The 8474-nt window shown below is 35.1% G+C and overlaps 1 long non-coding RNA gene across 1 annotated transcript in view; it reads right to left on the bottom strand.

Annotated features, from left to right (window-relative positions):
- Window positions 1-223: 223 nt before the first annotated feature.
- LOC118012469 overlaps window positions 224-8474 on the bottom strand; it is a 157495-nt gene continuing 149244 nt past the window's right edge. The window contains exon 3 of the long non-coding RNA XR_004679714.1: window positions 224-565. This is a non-coding gene — a long non-coding RNA (uncharacterized LOC118012469). The remainder of the gene's footprint in view (window positions 566-8474) is intronic.

The following is an 8474-nucleotide window of genomic DNA, read 5'->3' as shown; positions in this document are numbered from 1 at the left end:
GGGAAAAGATATTTACAACTCATGTAACTGATAGTTTTAGTTTCAAGAAAGAACTCCTACAAATAAATAAGACTTACTAACAGAATATAAGCAGACAATTTAAAGAAGAGAAATATCAAGTGTGTCAGTAAATACATGAAAACATATTCAATCTTACTTAGAGACTGCTAATTAAAATAACAATGAGGTACATTCTCCCACCATTAAGCAAAAATTTGAAAGGCTGAAAATACAAACTTTCAATGAGACTTTAGGAAAAGAGATCTCTCACAGAATGGGATTATAAATTTTATATTCAATACTAAGGGCAATTGGCAAGACTAATAAAGTTGGCATATGTGGATTTCATGTCCTAGTAAGTCCAAGTGCATATTCTACAAAAATTTCCATGCATATGTAAAGAAAACACATATGATGATTTTAATTTCAACACTATAACAATAAAAAATCAGAAAACAACCTACATGTACCTACCAATAAACAAATTATTGTACATTTATACAATGAGATATTATGTATCCATTAAAATAACATACCAGATCTATGAGTACCAACAGCGAAGTATCTAGAAAAGAAAATGAGTGAAATGGAAGATCAAGTTTCAAAAGGATAGCACAATATGATACTAGGACCTTATTTGTAGGTACATATATGTATTTAAGATAGCAAAAACAAGGTATTTAATATTTATGTATCTAAATGATGTAGGACTAGTTTTGTTCACAGTATGAGAAAGACTTAAAATTGTATGTAGATATGTAGGTAGGTAGGTACAATTATTCCAATATGTATTGACTAGCTTATTCCTTTCTCTCCTATTTTAAATAATATTTTTGTTCTGCACTAAATTCCAATATATGTGTTAATACATTTCTTGGTTTTCCGTCTCTTTTAATTCACCTGTTTTTCAGACCCTGCAGCAATACTGCACAATTTTAAATACTACAGCTTAATAAAAGTCTTGCTTTTAGATACAGCTTAATAAAAGTCTTGCTTTTAGATATAGTAAATCAGTTTTCCTCGTTTTAAGAAATTATCTGAGCTAATCTGGCCATTTCTGCAGGTGGCCTTTTTCTTCTTAATTATTATTTAAAGAATACAATGAATTGGACACGAATCCATCAAGCATTCACAGAGCCCCTACTGTGTGCTAGGACTGGTACCAAGTGCTTTCCAAATTGAAAGCAAAATACTCTTATTGAGATATATCAACAGTTTAGAGACTCAACTTTAAAACTGAGAGAGTAAACCCTGCAGGCAAAGAGAAACATTTTAGAATTATCTAGGAATAAGATGTGTGTCTTCAAGAGAGATTCTAAGTCCATACATCTGACTCAGAAGCTTCCTTTCATCTCTCTCCATGGTTCTCAAATGTTAGCATACATAAGAAAATAGTACAGCTTTATACACAAACTTTATGCACCAGTTTAAAGAGTTGTTTTAACTACACATGATTTATACCCTATGTGCCAACTTTAGAATCTGAACCGTGAGTAAGTTACACTGATATATTAAGTGCTTAATTCCGTGGCATATACTATATGAGAGAAAACTGTAGAAAGCCTAATGGCACAGTGTAGAATTGGCGTTCCATTTCATGACTTGGATTGAGGCAAGAGTTGGACTTTCCAAATAAAAGAAGCACCTCAAGTGATAATAAGGTGAAGTACTCAAAAGCATAATACATACATACAGTTGTACAGGTTGAGGACTGTACAATATAATGGGGTGCATTAACACTGGAGTCTATGTGAATTGTCCAGTACACAAAGGGTACAGCACTCTCTGACCACCTTAATTACTTGAAAAATCATAATGATATTAATATCATTTAATTAGTTAAGCAAGCAGACTGGAAGAGACACAGACCAGTCAGATGCTGCTGGCATTGCTACTTTACACGTGGACACTCACCTTCATAGCCACAGAAATAGTAAACGGTAGAAATGTTGATTTCTAATATTGTTATTATATAAAAAGAGTGATTACCCTGCCCAGTCTCTCTCTGAAGGAGATGTTGTTAGTGGCCACTATTCTATCATGTAATCTTTCTACCACTTAACAGCCATTCACTATTAGACTAAGCATAGTGGACCTGTGGGCTGACAAGCATCAAATTATGTGGCATAGAAAGACAAGGTGAGACTGTAAGACACCCAGCAGGAAATTAGCTACTAAAACTACCTACACTTCTTTTCCTCTCCTTTTTTACCTCCCATTTATTCAGTTTTTAAACACAACAAACACATATAAACACAAGAGCACATATTATAAAATATAGTGTATCTACACACACACACACATTTTGTTAATTAGACAAAATAACTCTGGTAACCAGAGAACCCTGAAATCTCAGTGGCTTAATACAGGTTATTTCCCATCTGTGCAAAGTACATAATGTGTCCAGTGGCTCCCTAAAGCAACTCCTGTCCAGTGACTTAGGGATCCAGGCTAATTTGATTTTGAGGTGCTATTGTCTCAACATGTGGATTCCAAGTTCACTTGGCAGAGGAAATGAGATGTGTTATTCCAAGTGGGTGGAAAGGTCTTCCTACCTAGTAGGAAGAGGAGGAAAACCAGATATGGTGAGCACTAGTCATGTATGTAGTCTCTATATTCTACATACAAACATGAATGAGGAATTCAACAAATAGTTATAAAGGGAACTCATAAGTACCAACAGAGTAAAGAAGTAGAACACTGCCCATAGTTCCCAAGGGCTCCACATGCCCTTTCTAATCACAAGACTCTCCCTGCTCCCTGAAGTTGATCACCATACTGATGGGTGATCATAAAATATGGCCACAGTGACTGACTGACTTCAATGTTATGAGCCAAAGAAAACGGAGTGTTAAACTCAATTAAATTTTAACTTAACCAAGTTATATTTTAAACTGATGTAAAAATTCAGGGTTTTGTTGTTTTTTTTTTTACTTATTGAACAAATTTTCTATCATAAAAATCCTTATGAGTATTAATATATTGTTATACAAAACCACATTTTTAATTTATGATATTACTTAAAGATACTAAAATATTATAGCTTAAAACTAACACTTGACACTAACTTGGTTATTTTAGCATTTTGTTTTGATTAGTTGGAAGAGAAATATGTGTAAAATCTTGAAGAAAAATATGTGTAAAACTGGGTAAAATTACATGGTGAGATATATATATACCCTTTTTTCTTTCTTTTTTTTTCCCCAGTTGCTTAAATAACTTGGATGTTGCAGTGTGCTTAAATGAGCTTCCTGTTAATATTATGTAAAGGCAGTACCCCAAAAATGAAAAGATAAAAAAGTATCTACCTTCAGAGAAGCACTGGGGAGAGTTCTAAGTATTTAGATAGAATTGCATTTACATAATAAATAAGAAAAAGTACAGATAAAAATAAATTATTGAAACATTGTTTAAAGATTCTCCTTTTAAGAACAAAGACCAGCCCAATCTTATTTATCTACTGCTGGCTGGTATCCCTCAGCTATTAGCCCTCTCTGGAAATTGTCCTTGCTGATATACAGCTGTTTGGCTCAAGTCATACACTCTTCATAAGGTCAGCCACCATCCAATGACTTGTCCAAATGAAAGTATAAAGGCCCAGCCCCTTTGCTCCAAAAGAGGACAACTCTGAAGGGTCATCCCAGCTTCAGAATCTCCATGGCAGTTCTCACTCAGCCAGTCCTCTTTCCTCCTCTTCTCTTTCACAGATACTGATCTCAGGATCACTCCCTAATAAACTTTCTGCATGCCTATCTCTCAGAATCTACTTCCTAAGGGATTCAACCTGCACTATCCACCTCAAAATTAGCAACATTAACACACACACACACACACACATACACAGTTTGTGAATGAAAATCTTTTAGAAACATAAAAAGTCTGATAGGAAAGAAATTTAATGCTTACTTAGAAAAAAAATCTGTGAGTTAATAGAAGAACCAATTTAGCACATATAGGGTGGGAAGAAAGCTAAGCTATGGCTAGATAATTGTGTTGGTGTGTATGTTAATATTTTTCCCAACCTAATGTTTTGTGTATTTAAATATACTCATTAATAGAATTTGGCAAGATAAAAGGGAGATTAAAAATACATTCAGCCTAGGGAACAGAAGAATAAATGTAAACACATTAAACAAGACTGCTTTGCCATATTAATTAAGAAAGAACCCATTAGTTAAAATAACTACTTTTTATTGAGAAATTTAGTTGGTTAATTACTTCTGTATAGTATAGAATATAGGCCTATTCTGGGTATTTTTTTTCTGAAAATTATATTGTGTATTTTTTGTTGTTGCTATTTATCTCTGTTAGTTACAATGCACAAGGTCTTTGCAAGACAGTATTAAGGGAATACAGCTAGAAATTATGCTAACATATATTTGATCCATCCCCTTACTCAAAAATAACCTGAATCATCTTTCCAGGTGAGAAAACAAAAACCTGCAAAGGTCTTTAATGCCACTGGATCTTCATATGATATTTAATTCCATGTTCATTTCCCAAGATGCATAGTATATAAATTGATAGCATCAATGGCTTAATTTCTCTCTATGGACGTCTTTGAATTTTGTAATACCTTATTTTTTTATTAAAAAGGAATAACCTTATGATGTTGAGGTGTGTTCCCTCTATACCTACTCTGTTGAGGGTTTTTATCAAAAATGGATGCTGTACTTTGTCAAATGCTTTTTCTGCATCTATTGAGAAGATCATATGGTTCTTATCCTTTCTTTTATTAATATGGTGTATCACATTGATTGATCTGCAAATACTGAACCACCTTTGAAGCCCAGGAATAAATCCCACTTGATTATGGTGAACGATTTTTTAATATACTGTTGGATTCAATTTGCTAGTATTTTGTTGAGAATTTTTGCATCCACGTTCATCAGGGATATTGGCTGGAAATTCTTCTTTAGTGGGGTCTTTGGTTTTGGAATCAAGGTAATGTTGGCCTCATAGAATAAGTTTGGAGGTTTTCCTTCCATTTCTATTTTTTGGTATAGTTGGAGAATAACAGGTATTAATTCTTCTTTAAATGTTTGGTAGAATTCCCCTGGGAAGCCATCTGGCTGTGGACTTTTGTTTGTTGGGAGATTTTTGATTACTTACTCAATTTCTTTGTTGGTTATCAGTCTGTTCAAGCCAAAGAAATCTTGAAAAAGAAAAGCAAAGCTAGAGGCATCACAATTCCAGACTTCAAGTTATATTACAAAGCTGTAGAGATCAAGACAGTATTGTACTGGCATAAAAACAGACACATAGATCAATGGAACAGAAGAGAAAACCCAGAAATGGACCCACAACTGTATGGTCGACTAATCTTTGACAAAGCAGAAAAGAATATCCAATGGAAAAAAGTCTCTTCAATGAATGGTTAGGAAAAGTGGACAGGAACATGCAAAATATGAAACTGGACCACTCTCTTACACAATACACAAAAACAAATTCAAAATGGATGAAAGACCTAACTGTGAGACAGAAAACCATCAAAATCCTAGGGGAGAACACAGGCAGTAACCTCTTTGACATCGAACATAGCAAATTCTTACTAGATATATCCCTGGAGGCAAAGGAAAAAAAACAAAAATGAACTATTGGGACTTCATCAAGATAAAAAGCTTCTGCACAGTGAAGGGAACAGTCAACAGAACTAAAAGGCAACCTTTGAGATAGGAGAAGATATCTGCAAATGACATATCTGATAAACGGTTAGTATCCAAAACCTATAAAGAACTTATCAAACTCAACACTCAAATAAACAAATAATCCAGTTAAGAAATGGTTGGAAGATATGAATAGACATTTTTCCAAAGAAGACAAGGAGATGGCTAACAGACACATGAAAAGATGCTCAACATCACTCATCATCAGGGAAATACAAATCAAAACTACAATGAGATATCACTTCATACCTGTCAGAATGGCTAAAATTAATACAAGAAACAACAGATGTTGGTGAGAATGCAGGAAAAGGGGAACCCTCTTACAGTGTTGGTAGGAATGCAAACTGGTGCAGCCATTCTGGAAAATAGCATGGACGTTCCTCAAAAAGTTAAAAATAAAACTAACTACGACCCAGCAATTACATTACTAGGTATTTACTCAAGGGATACAAAAATACTGATTTGAAGGGATACATGCACCCTGATGTTTATAGCAGCATTACCAACAATAGCCAAATTATGTAAAGAGGCCAAATGTCCATCGACTAATGAATGGATAAAGAAGATGTGGTGTGTGTGTGTGCATGTGTGTGTGTGTGTATACATATATATATATACACACATATATAATGAAGTATTACTCAGCCATAAAAAGAATGAAATCTTGCCATTTGCAAAGACGTAGATGGAGCTAGAGAGTATAATGCTAAACGAAATAAGTCAGTCAGAGGGCACCTGGGTAGCTTAGTCGGTTAAGTGTCTGCCTTCGGCTCAGGTCATGATCCCAGGATCCTGGGATCAAGTCCCGCATCAGGCTCCCTGCTCTGCAGGGAGCCTGGTTCTCTCTCTCCCTCTGCCTGCCTCTCCCCCTGCTTGTGTACTCTCTCACTTTCTCTCTCTGTGTGTCAAATAAATAAATAAATAAATCTTAAAAAAAAAAAGAAAAGAAAGAAGTCTGTCAGAGAAAGACAAATGACATATGATTTCATCGTATGTGGAATTTAAGAAAAGAAACAGATGAACATGGAAGGAAAAAAGAGAAATGTAAACCATAAAACAGACTCTTAACTATAGAGAACAAACTGAGGGTTGCTGGAGGGGAGGTGGGGGGGGATGGGCGAGATGGGTGATGGGCATTAAGGAAGGCACTTGTGATGAGCATTGGGTGTTGTATGTAAGTGATGAATCACTAAATTCTACCCTTGAAACTAATACTACACTATATGTTAACTAGTTGGAATTTAAATAAAAACTTGAAACTATAAAAAAAAATAAAACAAATCAAAATCAAATAAAATAAGCTGATAAGGTTTCTATTCCTGTGTTAACCTGGCTGGTTGTGGGGACTAGGAATGGCAGGAGGGGAGAAGTGCCTTGGGGAAGAAAGTGGGAGCATGTTGCAGACAGAGGTGTGCAGGCAGTAGTAAAACAACCCAGTAATGGTCTAGTGCGACTGACCAGAACGCACGCAAGCCTGTAGTGATGCAGCTACCCATCTCTCTGACTAGAGATAAAATGCTGAACCTCAGGAAGGAAAAACGAGGAGGGGTAAAGAACCACTATCTTGGCTGACTAGAATTAGTACGCTCTATTGTCACAGCTTTTGATTACAGGTCAATGGTAGAAAAATACATACATCTCCTCTCTCACTGCAGCCAGTTTGATGGCACAGTGGGGAGTAAGGAAGGATTATCTACAAAGCTGCCTGGATTACAAATCGGTGTTATAGATCATGAGTTCAGCTCTGCCTCTGTATTGTGCTGGCAATTTCTCTTCACTAACCTCCCCCTGGGCTTTCAGGAAAACCATGTGGGTGCCAGAGAAGTCACGAGCTAAGCTCCACATGCTATTCAGCAGCTGCTCTCAATGGTGCAGAAAAGTAGCAGAGAGCACCCGTCAGGGAGGAAATGAATAGGAGCATGTAACCAGCAACAAAAAAATCACCTTTTGTCTCCTGCGCTGGCACTTCCACTCTTCTCTTGCTGCTCCATCATCATTTACTTTTTACATCTTCCTTTTTGTTGCAGTTAATATTAGAATTTTATTGGTACTTAAGAGGTCTGAGTATCTCTCGAGAGATAAAACTTAGGAATATCAAACCCAAAATAACTTCATATTGATTCTGTAGCCTCTTCTTTTCTTGCTTATATTACCATTACACAAGTTATTCTAACTCATAATTTAAATCAGTGAAGAATCTCTGACGGTTAATTTTATGTGTCAATGTGTGCTGTTGGTTCTGTTTCCGTGGAAAACTCTTATAAATACAGAACCTAAATTCAATCACAGTTATCTTGAAACCAAATGGTTTTTTTTGTTTTTTGCTTTTTTAATCACCAATATTTCTCTATGGGATAAGTACATGTATATGACAAGGGCTATATATAGAAAACCTGACTCTGGAATGGCTTCTCTGCAAGAAGGCAGCAGATATTACCTAAACAAATACAAAGATAAGCATCACATGGTATCTTTAAAACAATTATGTTGATGCTTTTTAAAAGCCTTTACTTTTTTTTCAGTTAAAATAGTTCAAAGGGAAGTTAATAAAAATCTCATTAAGTTCTAAGTTTCATTTCATTATTTTAAGCTCCTAATCCTTTCAAATTTTTGCCTAGTTATATTTAACATGACAAAACTATTTTTTTATTAACATCAATATCTGTAAATTGCTCTAAATCAGCATTTCCTATTCATTTGGGCAGTTTCTATTCATCAATATGATAGGTGGTCCATTTGTAAATCAGCTGGTTTCTCCCTAGTTGTCATAATACAATAAAATTAATGTTGTATATCATATTCTAAAGT

Source organism: Mirounga leonina, unplaced genomic scaffold, assembly GCF_011800145.1.
Source record: "Mirounga leonina isolate KUSES-001 unplaced genomic scaffold, KU_Mleo_1.0 Mir_151, whole genome shotgun sequence".
In the NCBI taxonomy this organism is placed as follows: domain Eukaryota; kingdom Metazoa; phylum Chordata; class Mammalia; order Carnivora; family Phocidae; genus Mirounga; species Mirounga leonina.
Note: the sequence above shows the minus strand (reverse complement) of the source record. Positions and strands in the feature narration are given on the sequence as shown.